This window comes from Manis pentadactyla, chromosome 2, assembly GCF_030020395.1.
Source record: "Manis pentadactyla isolate mManPen7 chromosome 2, mManPen7.hap1, whole genome shotgun sequence".
Taxonomy (NCBI): domain Eukaryota; kingdom Metazoa; phylum Chordata; class Mammalia; order Pholidota; family Manidae; genus Manis; species Manis pentadactyla.
The window spans coordinates 76,480,177-76,504,287 of NC_080020.1; the positions used below are offsets into that span (position 1 = coordinate 76,480,177).

Below are 24,111 nucleotides of genomic sequence, written 5' to 3' on the forward strand. Positions count from 1 at the left end.
GCGTCTCGCCTCCTCCCTTGCTCGGGGCCCCTCCAGCCTGTTTGCTCGTCCTCAGCCCTGGGCCAGCCCCGCTCCCTCCTCCGACTGCTTCACAGCCGTTAGCTTCCTGCGGTGTGTTTCTTTTTTCCCCTCCTAGGATCCATCAAAGGTGGCTCTGTTATTGAAATATGAAGCCATTTCCTCTCCAAAACCCTTGGTTACTCAAGGCGGGAATCAATGGACCTATATACTCTCCCAGGAGTTATAAATAAATGTCTATTTGTTCAGGAGGCGTTTTCCCGCGTGTCCCAGCATCTTCCCCAGTGGTTATTTTAGGGGCGGGGGTGTGTGCGCGCGCGCGTGTCCGCGCGCGGCCATGCCCATCTGGTTCCAATCCCGGGTAGGGATCCGTAAACCAACCCCACCCATCTCGTCTGCCCCTCGCATTCCTCACTCTATAAATAAATCCAGGTTCTCTGAGCTGTTATCCAAAAGCGATTGTTTGTTAACAGAGATTCAAACCCAGTATCGATACTGAGTCCATTAAACTAGGAAATACACTTCTGGCAATTTGGGCGGACGGGGACCTCCGCTCTAGGAAGCCCATCTGCTGTTGTCATAACACCTCTTTACCTAGTTACCTTGGATCTACTTTGGAGAGAGGGAGGCGGAAAACCAGGACCTCTCCTAACCCTTGGATTTTCCTTTTAGTTAAGCAGAGGCTAAAAATTAAGCAACAATTCACAGTCGTGGCGTGTTTGCCTAACACCACTGCCCCACAGATCTTCTACTGACCCCTTGACCGTCCCCGCTAGAGACCCAGGAGTGGAGAGGGTGCAGGAGGAGTGGTGGGAGTGGGGGCTTGTGGGCGCAGTTGCCGCTTTCCCTGAACCCGGAGCGGAATACTCAGGGATCCGAGCAGAGGGGAAAGTCCTGTAACAGGCTGCTGTTTCACAAGGTCTGGGCACAGAGCTGCCCCTCCCTCCCTCCCTGAAGTTTGCATGAAGTGCACGTTAGGCTGTAATTAGGGGATCTGGGAGGAGACCTTTCCTGGTGACGCTTTGCTTTTCTTCTGCTCTTGGTGAGAAAGTGCCTCCTTCTTCTCAGGACCAGGACCTCTGCCATCCAGCGCCACAAAGAGACATTCTGCACACACACTTTCACACACATGCACACACACACTTGCCCAGAGACAAACTTAAGGTGAGAGGGAAGAGCCCTAGCTTCACTTGATCTCCAGACTCCGACCTCAGCAAGACTTGAAAGCATCAGAACTTGTGGATTTCAGGACAAGGTAAAAGTTCCCTAAGTTTCTTACTCTTTTACTCCAACCTTGGTGCTTTAAAGATCTCAGAGAGCAATACATATCATGATATATGTATACATTAAAACGAGTTTTCTTTAATTTTTTTTCTACTTTAACATGACATCTCAACTTTTTTTAAGTTTCATATTGTCAGATGAAATACTGTATTGCAATAAACAAGCTCAGTCTAGAATCAGGGCAAAGATGATCTAGTATCCTGGCTTTTGCTAGTGCTGCTATAAATCTGGTAGGTGCATGGTTTCCAAGCGGTGGCTTTTCCGTCTGTATTTCAACAGTTTTATAGCACCTGAGATGGAAAGAGGATAGTCTAGGCTGAAGGAAATGCTGAGGAATGGGAATGTCCATTCCAGATTTATAAGTTTGTTTTAGAGAGTATATAGCTTTACGTGAAAAAGAAAGTTCCTGTAACCATAGGTAATACCTATTAGATTGAGAATCTTTGAGATGTTACCAATTTTGGCTCAGCCTTCTTCAGTCAATTGTAAAATTAAGATCATATATAGAATGATGTTGATGGGTTTTATATATAAAATGTTGATGGATAATTTTAATGTGCTGAAAAAAATTTAAAGGCATAGGTGTTAAGATTACTTATTAGAGTTGCATAAAGGAATTATTTATGCGTTGAGACTGCTCACCAAATCTGAATTAAGCAAATCTGAACCCGTTTGGCCTTAAATGAAGTTGTTTTCTTCTATTGAATATGACCGTTATGTTCAAAATAAAATGGCTTATTATTTTCAAAATAACTTATTTTATTTTCATTTATCACTGGAAAAATACACAAAGTGGCCAGGACATTTGGGAATTTTTACGGTGGAAAGTGTTCCTGTACATGTTCCAGTGTGATGTCATAAAATCAAACAAACTGGCTGGCTTCTTGGAAGCTAACGGTTCTTAAGAAATAAAGCTTGTGAATTAATTTCTAAGTGAAATGTAATATTTATTACAAATGTAGTTTCTGGCAACCATTTCTATTTGATTATTGCAGTGTACTCAATTTGCAGTAATTTTATACACATTTCAGTGACCAATATTTTAATGGAATCATAAAGTGGGAATATTATTCTGTCAAAGATATATCATAGTAGTTCTCTTTGGATAACTTTTAGTGTGATATTTCTTAATCCTTACATCAGTTTTTAACTTCAGTTCTAGTTATTTCTACTAATAAAGAATTTTTCCTTTTACGCAGTAAAACAGAATGTATGCCAAAGGTTTATTGGCACTTAAGCTTTAATCTTTAATTTCTTTGGGGCTGTTTTTAATAACTTAATTGTTTAAGCTAAGAGAATGAATTTACATTTTCTGATAACATCTTCACAAGATTGGAAACAGCCTGAAAATAGGAAAACTAGATAAGAAGAAGTAATTTTACTTAAACTTAATTCAGGGAACAAGAGAAAACCAACAGGCTCGGGAGACCACTGGCCCCAGGGAAAATGTACCCAGAGGCCAGTATTCAAAACAGGAGTGTCCAGTGGTCCTAGGCTTTCTGTGAGAAACAGAAAAGAGGGGACATCATGTTCTTATAAAGTGAGCCATTTATCTTAACTAAGTCCCTGTCTCTCAGAGGAATGACTGACACTGTAGTTTAGAAGCACTGAGGAGACTTTCACAGAGAAGAATCAATTCATTATGTCCCTAGTGGTTTCACTTCCTTTTCTTTCCTTTGGGAGCAAGTAACACATCCAGTGTAAATACATCGGAGTATGCAGGAGGAGACTTCAGAAGTACACAGTCAACTAAACAGTCCTGCTTCTTAACATCTTGGATGTGGAATATTGATATTTTCTGAATAATTGAAGCCTTTGAATCTTAAGGTTGCACTGCATTTTGCCTTTGTAATGATGAACATGAGTCATATTCAGAAAATAACTCCCTTTTCTAGAAAAAAACTGGTACTAGTTTTCATTTCCTTTGGCCCCGGTGCATGTTTTATTTTCCAGATTACATTTTTAAGATAGTGGTACTCCCCCAATTAAAATTCCAGTGAAATACAAAGAAAATTTGCAAATAACTTTTACATTATAATCTTCTGTTGCCTTTAGTTAATATTCCCACATCCTGGATTCATTATTAGTAACTACAGTACTTAGTCCGTGTTATTTAAGTGTACTTAGTCTCTAATTTAAAGGTAGCAAAATGCTGTTGAGGGAAAATGGGGAGGGATGAAAACCTGAATATATTTGAGATTTTAATCAATAGTGTTTAAGGAAGACTAGAGGAAACAGCTGGTTAAACAAATATTAGCTGTAGAGCGGACTCGATGGTATAAATTAATAATGCTGCTCTTTATTTACACCGTGAAAGTAGGGTCTGTGATGATTCGATGTTTGAAGCACGGTCCCTGGGTGCCACCTAGTGGGCGAGTCAAAGAAGGCTTTCTCACCAGCCTCTTAATAAAAATTTCTGTAACTTCCGTTCTGGTGACTTTGAACACTAAATACACAACAGGCTTTGGGGTAGGTGCTCAGTGTAGAAAATACAGCAAGTCAGTTTTATTTAAATTAAAAATGAAGGCACTATATAACAGTTGATTAAATTGCATTTAAAATCAGTTTACGCTTTAGTGGGTAATTTACCATCAACTTTCTGTCTCCATGGTTAATAACCATAACTCGCTTCTAATACAGGATTTGTTTTTTATAGAGATGTCCTGATTTATGTCGAGAAAAGGTGGGGAGAGTTTGAATCCTGAATCACTGCTTATCAAACAGAAATAAATTTCTGTAGTATTTATTGTTATTGAGCTTCAATGAGTAAGTAAATACTAGCTTAAAAGGTTAGCACACATATACTTGCACAGATTGTTACATATTCTTTAGATATTTTTCAAATAAATGTAAAGGATAGTAGTCAAAATTATTTTGGGAGAGTGAGGCATATTTTACAAAATATTGCTGTCAAATGCTAATAATTAGTTGAAGAACCTCTTCTTCTATACCTGTTGCTTTTATGCAGTTTTGAAGAAGGACCATTACTTTCATTCAATTGACATAATAGAAAAAAATCCCAGACAAGAACAATTACAAGGAAAGGCACTGTTTGAAAGAAGCATCAGGACATCATAAAAGATTAATCCATGAGAATATTGCACTGAGAATTTGGAAAAAATTTTTCAAGGAAATGAATGAATTATTACTCCAATTGGCTCTTTGCAAGATATATGACTTAATGGCAGTAGTGTTCAGCACATGAGCATTAATGAAGACAAAGTATGAAATTCAGATTGGAAGGTAAAATGCCTCAGTAGAAAAAAAAACATTTGTTTGTTACTTGCTGAACTCTAGAGATCTAAGCCACAAACAGAGTTAGACCTGCTGGTGTGGATGGTGTGGAATGGAAGTTTCCTACTGAGGGAACTTTGGTTTTGTGAATAGCAGTGAGACCTCCACAGTGAAGTAAGTGAGGGGGTGGACTGCCCATTAAGTCCTTTTCATTAATACTACAAAATTATGGCCTGAATTGATGAAAGGTAATGGCTGGAAACACTATCAATCATATGAAATAAACTATATTATCTTAATTTTGATTTCTCAGAAGTCATTGTCCACCAGAAAGAAACCATTCTGCTAATTTCATCTGACCATCCCTAAGATTTAGAATGAATCACATACTCATTCTAGTGGGTGCTAATGTGAGACTGCCTGTAAGAAGAAGACTTTTTTTCTGAAAGTAGAAATTTTAGTCATGGATTAGAAAGCTGCAACAAGACATTTTATGATTTCAGATGATTTAATGATACTAGACAAGAAGAAACTTCACAAGAGACAACCAGCCAAGCTCCCTCAAATGGTCTGATGCTGCTGGGTTCCTGATTTTATTTTGGTAGTTCCACATGATGGCTTTGCCCAGTGATAGTGACCTGTGTCGGGAGGGGGTGGGCTAGGGGGAGGGGCTTGCTGGTATTCCAGAGTTCTTGGCTTTGTTCAGATAAAGCCAGGATTTGTTTAAAATACCAAATGTTTCTGGGCTATTTTTAGTTTCTACTCATTGTTTTATAGCTTAATAGGTGCCGTTGGGGGGGAGGATACCTGAGACGAAGGTATTGCTAGAAGACAGGAGGCTATTTGCTAAACGAAGCAAACCTAAAATGCTACAAGTGTTGCAAGATCCTGAGGTACACTTTGTATAGCAGAAATCACCCCAAATTCTCACCTCATAGTCTTCATAGTAAGAGAATTTGAGCCTGAGTCTTTAGAACCATTTTCCTTGTTTGCCACCTCCTAGCTGAGTGGGTAAGAGCACTTCCTTGGTTGTGTGAGCAATGAGCTTGGGAGGGCAGCTCTGACACTCCAGAACCCTGAATGGCTGGGGTTCCCTTGGATGGACAGGAAAAGCAAAAATTCATCTGCACACAGGTGCTGTCCGCCAGTTTGCAACTAAAATTCAAATTGAGCACAAAATGATTTAATGCTAACCATTTGCAATGGGCACCATGCTAGGTGTTACAGAGTAATTGGCTCAAGGAGTTCAAAAGCTAGCGGGGAAGACAGATGGATGCACATCATGAATCACTAGTAAAATTTGCCGAGTAGGTGAGGTTTGCCTTCCTAGTCTCCTGGTTTCTTTCTTCTGCACTTTCTCCGCCCCCCCTCTACCTTGTAAACTGAGACCTCTGCTCTCCACCCCTAACCCCCTAGAGGGTCTAATACTTCTCTGGTTTGTTGAGTTCTTGACTGATTACACTTAAGTGTGAATGAGTTTTGTTCATGCATTTACATTTCAAACCTTTTATCCTCTTAAGTAAATGTTTTGTTTTCTATAAAAAGAATTTCAACCATCTGGAGTCCTTCTCATCCTTACACCAAAAGGTGTAATTAAGTTGATTTAGGCTTCATGGTCTTCAGTCTCTGTTGTCTCCACTCCATGTGTGCGGCCAGAGGCATTCCCTCAAGGCCTGTTTCCAGAAACTTTAAGGACCTTGGGTCCTGTTACCCATCAACTCCTTTAGTTGAGCCTGATCAACCTGTCCTTCCACCACTCCCCCTCTCTGCCCCTCCCACACCCCAAGGGATATCCAAAGCCCATCCCTTTAAGACTCCTGTTAACTGTGCCAAACCTGTGCTGAGGTCCTCCCAGCCCTTCGTTACACACTTGGATTGCTGCCCCTGCACAGGTAGAACACTTAGAAAGCTTCTTATGTTCTACTGTGGGAGTCCTCATGCCACCCCACATTTCCAGGTCTAGAGGGAGAGACCATCTAAGGACGACTTTAAATCAAGAGGTTGAAGGAAGAAGACAAGATATGCATAGGGCAAGCACAGGATTAGCCATCCTTTTGAAAATATGGATCAAATACAACATTTTAAAAAATAGGTGCTCGGGTATTTAATACAGTTGGTTACAGAGAAATTTCAACATCTATGCTGATTACAGATTCTGGAAAACTAACGCGGAGAGCAGGGAACAGGGCTGGTAAGAGAGATGTTAAAATTTGCAGTGGCTTTATATGAGTAACACTAATCAGAGTCATTTGTTTAAATTCCTTCCTATTTTTATGTTTAATTAACATATGGCATGGTAGTCGTGTTTTATTAGTTATTTCAGATTTATTTATGTTCTCTTTGATTGTACTCCTTTGATTACACCACCATAGTTGGATGCTCCTGAAGATACTGATTTTTTCTTACAAAAATGTGCTCCCCACTTTCTGAATTGCTAGGACTGACAACCCAGACTTAAAGAATTGGTTTCATTCTGTTTCTGCCCTGCAGCCCAGAGGAGAGGGATCATTGGCCTAGGTGCATTACTCACCTAGCTTGGAGATACGAATAGGGGATGTTCAGTAGGTGACCTGCAAATGCTGTCTGCTGTTGTCAGTGCCCAGGACAGTGCTGAATGTGGGGTTTCAGGGAGTTCGCGGCTCCTAACCCAAGCACCTGTATTTCAGAGTCTGAACACCTCTCAAACCCAGGCTGTTCCCTGACTCCATCTTTGTTTCCTTACCAGTCTTCTTCCTATCTTACAGTGTTGTTAAATTCATAAACTCTTCTCAGATTTAAATAATAATTAGTACAAAATTAATAACTAAATAGAATATATAGATAATTCAATAAACCTCTACTTTTAAGGAAGTTCAGACTGGAATCAAGAAATGAGTTTAGCAAGGCCCTGGAGCAGTATAGGTGTGATCTAGTAACAGGAGAGAAGTCGAGGATAGTGTGACTGGCTCAAGGGCAGGGGATAACGTGAAGAGGAATGCAGTTGACTAATACTGAAAATAAAGGGAGAATGAAAGTTTCTGAAAAAAATAGAGAATCTAATTTTGGAAGTACGCATGGGAAAGCTAGAAGCCCGTACAAGTTGAATGTACATATTTTAAGCAAAGGAGAGAAGTCCTGGCTGGAAATGGAAATTTGAAAGTCTTTGGTATTAAAATGATTGAAAATTGTTTTGGAAGAGGGAAGGAGATCATCCTAGGGAAGAAAAAAGGAAAAACCAGTTGACTAAGAACTGAAACACAGGAAAGAATTGGTAAGAATGAGTTTGGCCATTATTTATGCATGATTTTAACTTTTATTTTATCAACTATGAGTGTCCACCTGATTGGATAATATCAGAGTTTTATTAATCCTTACATCTCACAGTCTTAATCAGTCCTCTGTATATAGAAGGTGCCAGACACATTTGTGGGATTAAATGACATTAAAATGGCATTTCGGAACCTTGATACTCTATTATAACAACCTTTCATAATGATAGCCCTAAACCTGGTTCAGACCCTAAAATGTCTGAATTGCAGCTATCTGCTCAATTTTGTTCAATACTGAGCTAGCTTTAAATATATGTTCTTGGATTTTGTTAAATCAGTAATCAATTGTGGTGTAGACAGTAATTTGTACTTGATTAACCTTAGCCCTTGTTGTTTGGCTTAACATATAAATGAGTTGACCACAGATTGCAGCCTATTTCGAGTCCATTTATATTCTTTTCGTAGTTCCTTGATCCTGAAAACCTCTGAATCTTAGGTCAGATTTGGAGCCCAGAATCCTGGATTTCTTTGGTTTTCCCAACAACTTGTTTTTTCTTTTTTCCCTATTTCTTCTCCCTCTTCTCCCCAACCCTACCCCCATTAGAGTTGCCACACAAAATACAATAAATAATTGAATAATTTTTAGTAAAAGCATGTCCAAAATATTGCATAGTCCACATTTAGACTAAAGAGATTATTTGTTGTTTATCTGAAGTTCAAATTTAAGTGGGTATTCTCTATTTTCAGTGACTAAATCTGACAACCTTACCCTGTACTTAAAGTTAGTGTAACTAGAATATGGCAAACAAGCATTTCTCCATGAGACTCCTGAATACTCTGCTTCCAAAGGTCAACAAATGAAGCTACTCGATTTATTTTCACTAATGAGAAAAATGTATTAAAAGATACTGTAAAAATGATCTAACTACAATATACCAATAAAGATTTAAATTCATAAAACATTTATAACTACCTATTATATACCATTATATACCCTATATACTAATAGCTACCTTAAGGATGCCATAAATGTATACCAGTGATTGTGGGTTTTAGCCTAACATGTTTTAAAATAATGTACATAAAAAATTAAACCTTTTAATTTTTACTTTTTCACATTGGCAATGATGACAAAACAAATAACTGTTTCAATGAAAGAATGTACTTTCAGAAAATATATATAATGTCCAATAGGTATAAACGCTCAGATATTTGAACCGCAGAGTATCTGAAAGGGATCTTTTCCCATGTTATTACGTCATATTGTAGTTGTGCTGCCACCTTGTGGTGTTTTGATGTATAACCCAGTTTAACTCAGTCCGTGAACATGCTGTACCAGATTGACAATTTTGTCAATATTAAAATTATTCCTTGCATGATTAAATCAATTTTTTTCCATTTTACCCAGAAGTGCCATATATTTTAATACTAAAAAAGGGATGTCAAGTATTTAATGCAAATACTTTCTAGTTCAACGTATTATTAGCAAATTAGTTCATCATTCTTGAGGTAATTACTAAATCGTAAGTCACTTAGTACTATACTAATTTCTGTTTTATGTGTGAATTTAGATGTTCAGTTTACTTGACCTTTCAACCTGAATTTCTCATAAACAACCTGTACTTAACATGTCTGAAATTGAAGTAGTTCTCTTCCTTCTACCAAGCCTGGTCCACATCATCTCTGTATAGGTACCACGACCATGTAATTTATTATCCAAGTCAGAACACTTTTGGAAGTGGAATGGGGTGCCTTACTAATTATTCCAGCAAAATGGGTATAAACCAAAGACTGTCTCAAACAAACTAGTCTCCTCAATGGAAGTTAAAAATCATCATAATCCCAGTCACACAAACTAGAACATTTGGAGTTATAGACTCTTGGTTCACTGAATTGATCTGGAATCTCCACCCCAAACTTCCTATGTTCCTTCTACTTATTTGCTCCCTTTCATCTTCATTTTCTTCTCTGTTGTCCATCATGCTTATCAGCATTATTATGTCCTTGTCCTGTCGTCTGCAGAGGAATCTGCTAGCCAAAAATACTTTTCAGGATAAATTTAACTTTCTGCTTCCTTCACACTTGCTCCAAACTGGTGGGAACTGTTAGGAAAAGTTTGTATCACTCTGCTGGATGGGGCCACTGTACAGCTTCATGGTAGCTGGCTTCAGCTGGATCTCTAATGTTGTGTGGCAGTTCTACCATATTTCTTAAAATTTTTTTGCTACTCAAACTCTCTTTAGCAGATATCTATCTAAGCTCCCCTAATTCATAGAAAATAAAGGCCATCTGTAAAGAACCCTCCCAACTGACCTGCCTCCCATACTAGTCCCTGACTACAGGCACCTTACATGTAGTCTCTCTTCTTTCCCTCCTATTAGGAAGAAGTTATCCTTTACCTCTCATTGTCCAAGGCAGACATTGCAAGCTGAGCTCTAGATTCCATTTCCTCTAGTCTTCCAGAGGCATTCTATATTAATCAGGCTTTTCCTCTCTGTGTATTCAACTTCTACCTCTCCGGTTATTTCCTCTTTTGGCATTTAATCATGGTCAAATCCTTTTGTCTTAAAAATATAAAATTTTCCCTAATCTCATATTCATTCTATCTACCAATGATTCTACTCCCCAAAAGAGCCAAACTTCATGAACTTCCTATGCTCTCTCTTCATGCCATCCCCTCCTAAACTCACCGCAGTGTGCTTTCTCCCTCAACTAGCCCCCTAGAATGCGCATCACTGGGTCACCAATGATTTCCTTTCAGTTGTTTTCTTAGTGACATTCACTGCTGCTGACCATGTTCCCTTCACAACCACCTCTACTCTGGGCTTCTGTGACCGCACACTCTCCTAGTTTCCCATAGACAACTTTGATTACTGCATCTCAGCCTCCCATTCCAGGCCTTTAAGGGAAGCCTGCTGCCCTGGGCGGTCTGCCCTGGTCTCACTCTGTGCATTCTCCCTGCACCCTTGCTGCAGCCACTTGCATCACACCCCTCTAACCCGTGTGCAGGTGAATCCCAGGCCCATATATCTGTCCCAGAGATTTCTCCTGAGCATCCAAACTGCAGGCATCTCATAACTAGGAGGTCTCACAAACGTCTCAAACTGCACAGGTCCCAAATGAACAACTTTTCTTTCTCCTGAATTTGAATTTCCCCAATTGGATCTAGGCACCATTTGTAAATGGCACCATTTTCTTTCAGCTCAGTTTCCAGAAACAGAAAGATGGGAGTCTTCATGTTGATTCTATCCCCTAAGTATCTCTTGAATATATACACCCTTTTCTATCTCCATTGGCATAAACCTTACCTTTCATCATCATCCTGTCTTGTCTGAGTCCCTGCAAACCTTGCCCACAGTCTCCAGTCTTGTTGCTCCCTAATGCATTCTCCCACACTGAAGCTGAAATGCTCTTTCCAAGTGTAAATCTGAAAATGTTTGCCTGCTTAAGCCCTTCAGTGCCTTTCTATAGCTGTGAAAATTAAGTCCAAATTATTTAATATCATTTGCATGGTTCTCAGTGACCAGCTGTAGCTTACCTTTCCAGCTCACCTCTCATCTAATTGCCCAGCCTATCAGTGGACAGGATCAAATGACAGAAAAACCAAGATAATAAAGCAAAAAGTAGAAACAGATCAAGAAAAGATTTAAATGTTAGAGTTATCAGATACAGATTTTATGTGAGTAGTATGTTTAAGAAATTAGATTTCAAGAGAATTTTACCAAACAACTGGAAATTACAAAAAAAAAAAAAAAGATTCAGATGGAGATTCTAAAACTGAGAAAATAACATAATTAAAATTAAGAACTCAATACATGAATTTATGAAAAATTTAGAAAATTGAGAAGGTGATTCATAAACTGGAAAAGAGTCTGAAAAGAAAAGAAAACAAAACAAAACCCAGACTGAAACCTGAGAGAAAAGTAAGAGGGATACTGGGTGGGGAGGGGTGGGGATGAAAGACACATGGATATAGACACTGGCCTCCCAGGAGAAACAGCAAAGGGGCAGAAACACTTTTTTAGAAATCATACTGTGACCATCCATGTCACAGATTCAAGAAGCACTGCAAAGCCCCAACAGGCAAAATACCCCAACACAAAAAGTAAAAAATCCATGCCCAGTCATGGCATAGAAAAACTACTAACAAAAACAAATCATGAGGCTATTAAAAGCTTCTAGGAACAATAGTCTAACAAGCAGCAAAATTAGCAAGTTGAAATTTTGCTTTTCTTTCTAATGTAGGAAATGCCAAAATCAGCAGGTTGGCTTGGCTATGTTCTGGGTGGATCTCATCTGCTTGGCCCGCTTTCTCTGAGAAAGCCAAGTCTTCCAGCCCAGACGGATTATCCGTGTGCCCGGTTCCCTGAAGAAGCTGGACTGAGATAAACTTTAGTAGCAACTCAGTTCCTGCAGTCTGTTTTCAGTTGCCATGCCTTCTCTTTGCTATCTAGGAAAAATTCTGGAAGCCCGTTTTGGAGGTTCATATCCATTTTTATCACTATGTTATTTATTTGTTTATTTATTATTAGCTGGGAGACCTCATTTTTCAGAAAGTGGAAAATGCAAGTGCCTGTTACCCAAAAAAGTTCTAAAATGGATCATTCAAAGATGGGACTAAATAAGTAAAGTAATGCTGAAAGTATAAAATGCCACATGTCTTTGACAATTATTTGAACTGAAGCAGGGACCCAATGATCTTGCGAGCAGGCTTAAACTAAGTATATGACTTATTCTTTCTTTTCTTTGCGAGGAAAGAATCTTCCTAGCTTTGTGACTTCATCACTATCTAACGTTACTTTAAATTACAAAGAAGAAAGAAATAGAACATTTGAGAAGTCTTTGGCTTATACTGGGTATTTTATAATTTTATGACTATTTGTTTAAGGCATAAAAAGCAGGTCTTAGAAGCTAAAGTAAATACAATTTGATCAGAGAGATTTTGATAATTAAAATCTCCAGAATATCTACTGTCTCTTCCCAAACATCTGTGCAGTTCTTCTCTAACTCTTTGCACATGTACCACTTTATCTCTCCCAAGTGAAATATGCTGGAATCATCAATATAACACTTCTCCTCTAGGCAACATTACATTGTGCCACTAGCTGCAATTAGTCACTTTTCTCTCAATTCTTTCCTAATATTTGATTTGTATCATCATTACTTTATTTACCAAACTCTTCGGTATATTTATACTGTAAATAACTGTTGAAATGTCTTTCTTTCATTAATTTATGGCCTCCTTGTTAATAGATATTTTTATTCATCTGATGTCCTTCAGAGTTCTGACCTGAAAGGTTGGATTTGGAATTAGAGTTCAAAGGACCTAATCTGTTCCAGAGTCCCACCCACTATAGGACTCCCTTGTGTAATATAATTTACAGATGTTTGTTGACATACCTCAACACCTGGAGTGGCAGAAAGCACTATGTTTTTCACAAGGCAATTCATTTCACTTTTAGAGGACTTGCCAGAAAATTCTTCCTGACATTGTGCAAATTTGGCTTCTTTAACTTCCATCCATTTGTTCTAGTTTTGCCTTGTGAAGCTACACTGAATGTTTATTATCTTCCTTAGCTCATATGTGGGCAATTTATTCCTAAATGAAAAATATCATGTTTTGTTCTGTAAAATTTTGTTATTTTGGTCACATTATTCCAAACTCTGCAGATCATTTTATTTCTTCCAGCTTCTAAGCCATTCTGCAATTACTCTTAGTATTAGCTTTATGGCCCATGTACAAGCTTTGAGTCTTGAAACTAAGACTAAAAGGAAGAAAAATCTCATTTATATTAACATAACTTGAAAGCACATCTCATGATGGATAGTGCTCACAGAATTATAGAAATGAATAAGTTACTGTCCTTGTCACCAGAAAGGTCTCCTTTTATTAAAGAAATAGCTGGTGCACCAAAGGAATGGAAGATAAATCGCTGCAGAGTTGAAAAAACTTTTGGAAAAAGAAGGCATTGATCATCTGTACTCTTACCGTGACTTTATTTCATTACATATGTTAGTATTTCAAATTAATTTTCACACAGTGGAATGAAAAGAGCATTGTATCATCTTAAATATCTGCAGCCTTAAACTACTAGGTCATACCAAACATTGAAACCTACCTTAGTCTGTTATTTTTATTGGTAACGCATTAATTGCCCAAATGTAAAACATAATAGCTTGAAGAACTTGAGATCTGAACATTAAAGGGAAAAAATCAATTTACTGTAATTGGTTACATTACTATACAGTCTTTGAAAAAAAATGCACCCTCCCTGCCCTCCCTGCCTCCTTGTCTGCACCAGCAGGACAATATCCATGCTAAGGATGAGAGGTTGAGCAATCTGGGACTTCTGAATAACAATTATTCTTAATGCTGACTAGTATATGCTGTAGGTTAGTAACTGCCACCTCAGTGATGGGAGGGGAGATGGACATTCATGGATGAGGTATCTGCAATGCCTGGAATGCCAGGCAATCCCACTTTTTAAAAATCGTGGTTTCTATGCAGTGTAGCAGTAGGTAAGTGTAGTTTTAAATAAAGCATGTGTTTCAACTTACATAGAAGTATTTCCAGTCTTCTGTTCTTAATGTAGCTTGAATTATGCTCCTGTTATTACCAAATTTTTAATTGATTGTTAATTAAGCCTATTATCCTAAACTCTGAAACAGGATTGCTTTATTATTAAACATACCAGGAATTACTTCTTTGTTTATATATTTCATTTATGTAATAGAATGTTCCTATGAATTGCAAATCTGAATTTTTGGTGCATGGGTGAACAATACAGAAAACTTAAATTTGAATGGACTAAAAAAACATTTCCCTTCATCTGTGCCCTGATGTACAATTGAAAATTATCTAAGCATATACAAAATGCCTTACAGTGTATTCACTGCCTGTGAAGTTGAGATTTGATATAATTGCATTGTAATTATGTTACTTTAATTACTGTGTAATACTTATGATCCTCCGATTAAAGAAGATTGCTCAGGAGGAGAGCAACTCTTAACACAGCCCATAGGATTTCTTCTAGAAGTAAAACAAAGGCACCAATAGCCTTGAAATTTACAATGTGAATTGGAGATTAGCTCCTTAAGTGCTAGAGAAGTTTCATTCAACATGAGCAGACTCTATGTAAATTACACTAATAATAGTAGTTACCAGATAAAGTCACCAAAAAAATTATGGACACACTAGGTAATAAATAATCTCCTTCAAAGTTATCTGTCTTTGACAGTTTACTAACTGGTTAAAGAGCCAACTGAAATGTGGTAAGAGATAAAAACAAACTAGCCAGTCTTTACTTTTGCATACAAAAAGCCTTTGTTGTAGACTGACATACAAATTGTAAACAGAGATTGGAAGTTTCTTCAAGGAAGAGTATGGAAGGACATGGAGGACAGAAGGAACATATTCCCTCAAAAAGAAAAAACAACTCTTTCAATAGTTTATTGGTGGTAAGCTACATTGCACTGAATATTTTACATTTGTTTGGTTTCATTAATTCATGGGTTCTAAAACCTTAACTTTATACTCTTAACAAAGTTCACTTTTTACTGACTTAACATTCTCTCTTTTTTATCATTGGTTCATATTTACACATACCAGTGAATTTGATTTTTTCATACCTAGTACTTTACATGGGGATTGAAAATTTATTTAACATGCTTTAAAAATTTTGAAACAGCATATTCTATACTAAAAATCTTATATTTCCACTTAATCAAGAGATGCTAACCCTTAAATTGAATTGAGTACCATGTATAAAGTACTGTGTAAGAAAAGTTTGGGGGACGCTTTTTGTATCCATACTGATGAAATTCAAATTTAAGTTATTTCAATTATTTTGGAGCTTGCCCTATGGAGTCAGGTGGGCCTGGATTTAAATCCCATTTCAGATTTTACTGTGTACCAGCTATGTACCTTGTGCAAATTACTTGAGCCTTAAGTGTCATTATCCATTTTAATATAGAGTGATTGATACTATTTGCCTCATAATGTTTGTTGTTCTGAGAATCTACCACTATAGTATATATAAAGCATCATTTAAAATAATGAAAAGTTGGTATTTATTTTATCTTCATAAAATATTACTAGAGGAAAATATTGGTGAATAATAATAGCAGAAGAAAATACTAATATATTTAGTTACATAAATGTTCATAATTTCTATACATAAAAAACACAATAAATCAAAATATAGGCAAAATGTCTTCAACATACACTGAAGATAAAGGAGCAGGATCCTTAGGAGAAAATAAACTATTTTCAACAATTGATGCAGGGACATCTAGAAAGCTACATAAAAAGAACTAAGTTGTACTGACTACCCCAATTATTAATTCAGACACAAAAATTAATTCAGTATAGGTCAAAGACCAAATGTAAGGACTGAAACTATTAAAACCCTTAGAAGAAAAACATAGGTGTCAATATTCATGACCTTGGATTAGGCAGTGGTTTCTTAGATTTGACACCAAAAGCAAAAGCAACCAAAGAAACAAACTGATAAATTGGACTTCATCAAAATGAAAACCCCTTGTGTTTTGAAGAACAATATTAATAAAATTAAAAGACAACACAATATTTATCTAGACCTTAAGAATCTGGAATCTAGAATATATAAAGAACTCTTACAACTCAATAATAAAAATATAACCCAATTTAAGAATAGGCAAAGGATTTGAATAAGCATTTCTTCCAAGAAGATATACAAATGACCAAAAAGCACATGTAAATATGCTCAACAGCATTAGTCATTAGGGAAATGAAAATAAAAACCAAAATGAGATACCATTTCATACCTTCCAGGATAGCTAGAATTAAAAAGATAGACAAAAACAAGTGCTGGTCAAAACATGGAGATTTGAACCCTCATGCATTTTAATCTTTTCATCTACAATATCTATCATCTGTATCTATTAATTCTGTCATCAGTATAATATCTGAATTAGTCTATTGAATGATTTTTCTCTTCATTGTTTTTTTTCCTGCTTATTTCATGCCTACTAGCTTTTTATTGGATGCCATACATTTGAGTTTTGTCTTATTTAGTGCTGAATGTTTTTACTAACACAAATATTGTACTTTGTGGTTGTGGTTAAGGTACTTAGAAACAGTTTAATTCTTTCAGATCATTCTTTTAAGCTTTTTTATATGGTACCAGAGCTGCATTAGTTTAGTGTTCCTTTCCCCCACTACTGAACAGAGATGTTTTTTAAGACTCCAAACCAGTGCCCTATAAATTATGAGGTTTTCCATTCTAGCTGTTGGAAGCAAGTACTATTGCCAGTACTACATGAATGCTAATTCTTTGGGATGATTCTTTCCCTGGACTCAAGATTCCTCTTGAGTCCTGATCAGTCCTCAATTAATATATCAGGGGCAAATTCTGTAAATCTCTGAAGTTCTCTCTTTGTGATACTCTCTCCTCCCCTCTGGATTATTCTGCCCTGTAACCTCTATCTCCCTTGGATTTTCAGAATACTCCAGGCTGGTCCTGTCAACTCACATTTTCCATCAGGCTTTGCAGAGGATCCATCTTCCTGCACTGCAGCCTGTAAACTTTCTTTAGGCAATAAGGTGAGCCAATCATATGCCTCACCTCTCATTTCCTGGTTAGTCAGCAGTTACTCTCTTTCTTTGCCTGATGTCCAGTTTCTTGAGTACTGTTTTTATATATTTTGTCCATTTTTGGGGGGGGTTATTTTAGACAGGAAGGTAAATCCCACCCCTCTTACTCTATCTTGATCACAAGCAGAAGTTCTAGATAGTTTTATTTTCATATTTTTGCTTTTATTTATTTTTGTATTTTCTTTAAAATAGCACACACATCCAATATTAAACTTGTGATAATAAAAATATGTGAATTATTTTACTAAAATAAGCTGGATAGCATTAAAGGATTTATTTGGTGATTGATAATATTAACATGCCTGAATATCTAATAAATAGTTATATGAATAGTTTTCAACTTCATTATCAACACCCAAATTATATCAGATATTTTTTCCCTAAGAGGAGAAAATCAAAGGCACACAAATAACATAATTTAGGAGAGAAAAATTAATTCAGGGATAGGTCAAAGACCTAAATCTCTGAAAAGAAAAACATGTTAACTTTTTAGACTTATAAAATGCATAGTAATAAACCCTAAAATGTTACAAGGGTACCTATGAAAATAGCATTACCTTGGCTCTAATTATAAATTACCCAACATTGTTCCTATTGTAAGTTGTAGTGTATTCCCCAAGTATTTTTTCATAAAACATTTTAGTCTCCTTTTACAGATGTTTCTCCCATGACGGAATAGCTAATGAGAATTCCATGGCCTACATGCTCTACTTTGAATAACATCTTACACTTTCCCCAAACTCACAAATTCATCACACTACTAAAAACCTGTTTCTGCATCTGTGGCTTTGGCTCTTATGATCTCCTTGGGTGGTTCATTTTTTCATGGTGTTTCTAAAACTCACATTATGAAACAATTTCTCTGAAGAAGGTATTGGAGATTCGTAACTATTTTCTTTGGGTGTTTTAGGGGCAAAAGGAAAAGACTAAGTTATTTTCAAAATTTAAGATTTGTCCTTTGGCCCAAATAGATATGACAGAGTACTGGTGCCAGGAATGTGTCCCATGCAGCCTTTCTTTTAAGCTGGAGATTGCTTCCTCAATTAGTTGAAACTTCTGGGTGGTCTTTTAAAAAAATAGTTCTTTGAAGAAAGTAGTGGACTAATAATACTGTAAATGTAAAACAACTTTAGTCCTTTAACTTTGAAGCTAAGAAAGAATGAATAGCAATTCAGTGTTTTTTGTTTATTCATATAGAATTTTCTATCTCTCACCTTTAAGAGGGAAAAATTCTATGTATCTAGTTGCTTACAAAACATACTACAGTCTATATTAAAATACGTGTATAATAAATTTAAAATATCTGGCCATATGTAGTAAAGAACTCCCAGTATTTCTGGAACAATTGGCCATTACCTAGCCTTAGTCTGCATATTTGGTTCCACTTTCAGGTCTGAAGTCCCCTCTTTGTGCTCTGTCAGGACTGCCCCCAGCATTACAGCTTGCCTTAGGCAAAATACTAAAGTAGCTGAAGTTGCTTTTGTGACTGACCACTCTGTTATTTTGCAAAGATTCCCTTTTCCTTTTTCCTCTTCTTGGCCAGTCAGGGGAAAAAAACCATGTCTATTGTGAGGCCCTTTATTGCCCTGAAAAATATCCATTTAGGCAGCTATCCCCTCCAGAGAAACACTGAACAGGCTGCCTATAGTAGTGATCTTCCCTACTCAAATGACCATAACTGCGATTTTCATTACATACTGGCTGTGCCTACTAACTGGTTTGACAGTGAAAACCCTCACCATTAGGTGCCCAGAATGTTCAGTTTTCATTGTGGTTAAATCCAGTGACTCCAAACTCTCCTGACCCACCAACCCATACCAAATAAGAAGGATGGTGAAATCAGTTTTGTCATGAGAAAAGAAAATCTGCTACAGACAAGGGCCTAATAATTGGTGTGGTTGGCTAGTGGGCTGAGCATATTTAAAGAAAGTCTTCAGTATGCCTGTGGTGGACTTTGAGAATCTGCCAGGCAGGCTCATTCTAAGTGGCATGTTTGGCTGTGTAAATATAATGTCTGTTCTGACAATTGTACTTAAACCCGGACACAGAAAATTGAATTTAAGCTCCCCGTGGTGCTTCTGAGCTTCATCAGCTATTGGCCAAGTGAGCACTGGCTGGCGAGTGAATGTTTTCATGGCCTTCAGCTTAGATTTTTTGGCTTAGGGATCTTGGTTGGTTATCAGTAGCTGTTTCTCACTGTACATAAGGAGAAGGTGATAGACGTTTCCTGCTTCTGCCCACCGTTACCCTGAATGCATCGTTTTCTAGTGCTATTGTCTCCTCAATCTATATTAATGTCTTCCATTTAAAAAAGTAAAAAAGAAAGAAAGAAAGAAAAAAGACTCAAAGCTGCATTTGGCAAATACCGTCCCAGGAAATTATCCAAAATCATGGGTGCCCACAAAAGAGGTCAACAACCATTTGCTTTTCATGTGCATTTTATTATTGGAGAAAGTTTGATTTGCCAGTTATGCTAGCATTTTGAAGCAGCTTCATTTTACAAATGAGCATGAGTACTTAAAGTGAAGACTGTGCCAGTGAACTCATGCCAGATCCATTGTGATTATTGAAAAGTTTAACTTATGAAGAGAACCAAATAAAGAATGGCAGGAACTATGCTGCTCTATGGAGATGAATGCAGCGTCTGCCTCAGAACTGCCCGCCAAGAGGGTTGGTGTGAATCACTGGGCCTTGGGATGACTTCTTGGGCAAAATATTTCTCCCAATGCCTCAAATGTTCACCCTAGAAGATAAACCTCTGACTCAAAAGCATTAGTAGAGGAGCAAAAGAGTATCAGAAGACCAAGACCAAGGAAGTGTTGGTTTCAAGGTAAGAAAAGGTCAGAAGACAGCTAACACCTGTGTCAGGATGTGGGAGGGGCCTGGAAATGCAGATCCAGGAGCAGCTGAAATGCCCCAGACACCAGGGTGCGCTAAAGAGAAAAAGAAGAAAGAATGGCAATAAAGGAAGGAATGGAGGGATATGAGAGAAAATGTGCTTTGTCCCATTTGGCCAATTCTGTGACTTAGAAATTCTTATTTAGCCAATGCTTGTACCTTAAAAACAAACAAGGGAGTAAAAACAGCCTTTTGCTGTTTCAGTTGAAGAGCAGTAACTGGGAGTATTCTACATAAATGAATTTCCAGAATTTAGATATTCTAGCTCCAAAGAGCACAAATAAAAAGTTAATCAATCTTCCCAGTGCTTTCTCCTTTGTTTACTTTCCATGATGTAGATTAAAGAATTGCATGTTACAAAACATTAAAGGACTAATAACATAATGTGGGCATTGCTCTGATCAAGGTGATTGCATTCTAGTTGGGGAAGTTGAGTGTCTAACACATTAGTATGACACCAATTGTAATCCAGTGGGATTTGAAGAGGTCATTCCTGGCTTAGATTATATAATAGTGTGAGATAATTGGAGATATGGATAGTATTTTGTATACTTGCCTCTAAAATATTGTTCAGTAAATCCCTTGAATATGGTGCCAGTAAGCAGCTATTTTTTCTGCCTTTGCATATGACTAAACAGATATTTATGCTTTTGCTGAAAGGGCTATTTTGCAAAGACTTTCCTAAACTATCACTACAAATGGTAGTCAAGAATTTTCTAACTGAGGACCTTGCTATTCTTCTCATGGAAGAAACAGAAGATGCATCCTTACACCATATGTTACATACTGAGAGAATATTTGCCAGTTGTGTAGTTGTTAAAAATTGATTTTGACTAAACCAAATCACTGTTGATTCAATAAGATCATTGTCTTTTCCTCTTTTCCTCTTTTATTTTCTTTTTAATAACCAGTTGCCCTTTTTATACAGTTTTGTTGTACACATTTCACTATTTTAAGTACATGTCCTCTTTTTTATATTCCAAAATACCTGTCACCTTAACTACCTAACTTTCAAACAGCCAACTTACCCTATTAATTTCTTCTTTTGGCAATAGCTTCTTTACAGTGTGAAATTCTCTTGAAATTCAGGAATGAAAAAAAAACGACACACCCTTCCAGATGTGGGGAAAGTCAACCTTATGCTGCTCCTGAACTTCCTGAAATTTAAATGACCTTCTTTTGTTTTGCTTCATTTTGCACCCCACCTGCTTTACTATCTTCTCCTGCCCAACCTATCTGACTGTTTACATCTATATTTTTGTTTTGACTTTGCCATTGATAGTAGAGTAATTTCAAATAATCGCTAGAGTATCAAGCTGAAGAAACAAAATAATAAAGTAGGAAATGCTGATGAAAAATCAATTCCATTCACATTAAACCTTCAGAGGCTTGCACTGTATTCTCCATCATTGTGAGCATATCTTATGAATAAGATTGGCAATGGAGGTAGAAGGGGTGGACAGATAGCAATGGGAGCCCATGTAAATGACTTAAAAGCTTGTATGCTTTATGTTCTACAAATGGACTTTAAGAACTCGTGTGCACATTCTTGCAGGAAAGTATAGAGAGTCTTATGCTCTTGCTGAAAATGGTCGTTTTATGTCAGAATAGATTATGCTTTTCAAATGAGGAGCAAACCTGAAAGGTTTACCTATGACAGGTTGAGTTTGAAGCAAGCCATAAAATGGTCATAGCAGTCAACACAAAAATGGAATAACTGACTTCAGTAACTACTTTAGTTAACTCTAGTTCACCCTCATTTCAGCTGCGTTTAGAACTACAGAAATGCTAGTCATCTTTATTTATTCAGTGAACACTCACTGAAAACTCCCTAAATGCCAGAGGCATAAAGACTAATAAAATATGGCTTTTGTCCTCAGGGGATTTAAATTTGTGTAACATTAGCATGGAATCAAACACTTTTAGGTGCTTCATTAATTGTTGGAAAACTCTATGATTGTTTTCCACATTTGTATGAAATGTAATTATTTGTTCCGTAGGTAAGTAACCTGCATAAGCAGTCTGTCTACTGTCTAGAGGGGTACAGGAAATGGTTGTGTAAGTTGTGTATGACACAGTAATGGGGCTGCCCTTCATCCTGCAGTGCACAGTACAAAATGAGCTCCACTGAACTCCTACTGTGTGCCATAGAGGAGTTTTTACCCCCTTGGAACTTGTGTTCCAGCACAGGCATACCTCATTTCATTGTGCTCTGTTTTATTGCACTTCACAGATTTTGCATTTTTTACAAATTGAAGGTTTGTACCAACCCTGCCTCAAGCAATATGTCGGTGCCATTTTTCCAAAAACATTTGCTCACTTCATGTCTCTGTGTCACATTTTGGTAATGCCCCCAATAGTTCAAACTTTTCCCATTATTATTTTGTTATGGTGATCTGTAATCAGTGATCTTTGATGTTACTATTATAATTGTTTTGGAATGCCACAAACTGCACCCATTTAAGGTGGTGAACTTAATCGATAAATGTTGTATGTGCTCTGACTGCTCCACCAGAGGATCATTCCCCCATCTTTCTTCCTCTTCTCAGGCCTCTCTATTTCCTGAGACACAGCAATATTGAAATTACACCAATTAATAACCCCACAACGGCTTCTGAGTGTTCCAGGGAAAGGAAGAGTTACACATCTCCTGCTTTGAATCAAAAGCTGGGCATGATTAAGCTCAGTGAGGAAGGCGTGGCCAAAGTCAGGACAGGTGAAGGCTAGGCCCCTTGTACCAAATAGTTAGCCAAGCGTTAATGCAAAGACAAGTTCTTGAAGGAAATGAAAAGTGCTACTCCAGTGAACACATTAATGATAAGAAAGTGAACAACCTTATTACTGGAGAAAGTTTTAGGGGTCTGGTTAGAAGATCACACCAGCCACAACATTCCCTTAAAACAAAGCCTAATGCAGAGCAAGGCCCTGCCCTGACACTCTTCAGTTGTAAGAATTGTTGGTGAGGAAGCTGCAGAAGACAAATTTGAAGTTAACAGATGTTGGTTCATGAGGTTTAAGGAAAAAAGCTGTCTCCGTAGTATAAAATGGCAAAATAAAGCAACAAGTACTGATGGAGACACTACAGTGAGCTATCCAGAAAATCTAGCAAAGATAATTAATGAAGGTGAGATTTTCAGTGTAGACAAAACAGCTTAGTATTGGAAGAAGATGCCCTCTAGAACTTTCCCTGCCAGAGGAGAGAAGTCAATGCTGGCTTCAAAGCCTCAAGAGACAGGCTGACTCTCTTGTTAGGGGCTAATGCAGTTGGTGACTTTAAGTTGAAGCCAGTATTCATTGTCCATTCCTAAAATCCTAGAGCCCTTCAGAATTATGCTAAGTCTACTCTGCTTATGCTCTATGAGTGAATGACAAAGCCTGGATGACAACACATCTGTTTACAACATGGTTTACTGAATATTTTAAGTCCACTGTTGAGACGTACTGTTCAGAAAAATTATTCTTGTCAAATATGACTGCTCAATGACAATGCACCTGGTCATCCAAGAGCTCTGAGGGAGATGGACAAGCAGGTCAATGTGTCCTCCATACCTGCTAACACAATAGCCATTCTGAAGCCCATGGATCAAGGAGCAATTTCAATTTTCAAGTTTTATTATTTAAAAAAATAAGTTCACAGCACTAGAGCTGCCATAGATAGTGATTCCTCTGATGTATCTGTAAGAAGTAAAAAAAATTCATTTGACTCACTTTATTGTAAAAAAAAAATCTGGAAAGTGTTCACCATTCTACAAACCATCAAGGACATTCATGATTCATGGGAGGAGGTCAAAAAAT

The 24,111-nt window shown here is 37.3% G+C and overlaps 1 protein-coding gene across 1 annotated transcript in view; it reads left to right on the forward strand.

Annotated features, from left to right (window-relative positions):
• Positions 1 to 1,011: 1,011 nt before the first annotated feature.
• HAPLN1 (hyaluronan and proteoglycan link protein 1) overlaps positions 1,012 to 24,111 on the forward strand; it is a 62,252-nt gene continuing 39,152 nt past the window's right edge. Inside the window, exon 1 of the mRNA XM_036914223.2 lies at positions 1,012 to 1,273. The gene's annotated coding sequence lies outside the window, so the exon portion shown is untranslated. The remainder of the gene's footprint in view (positions 1,274 to 24,111) is intronic.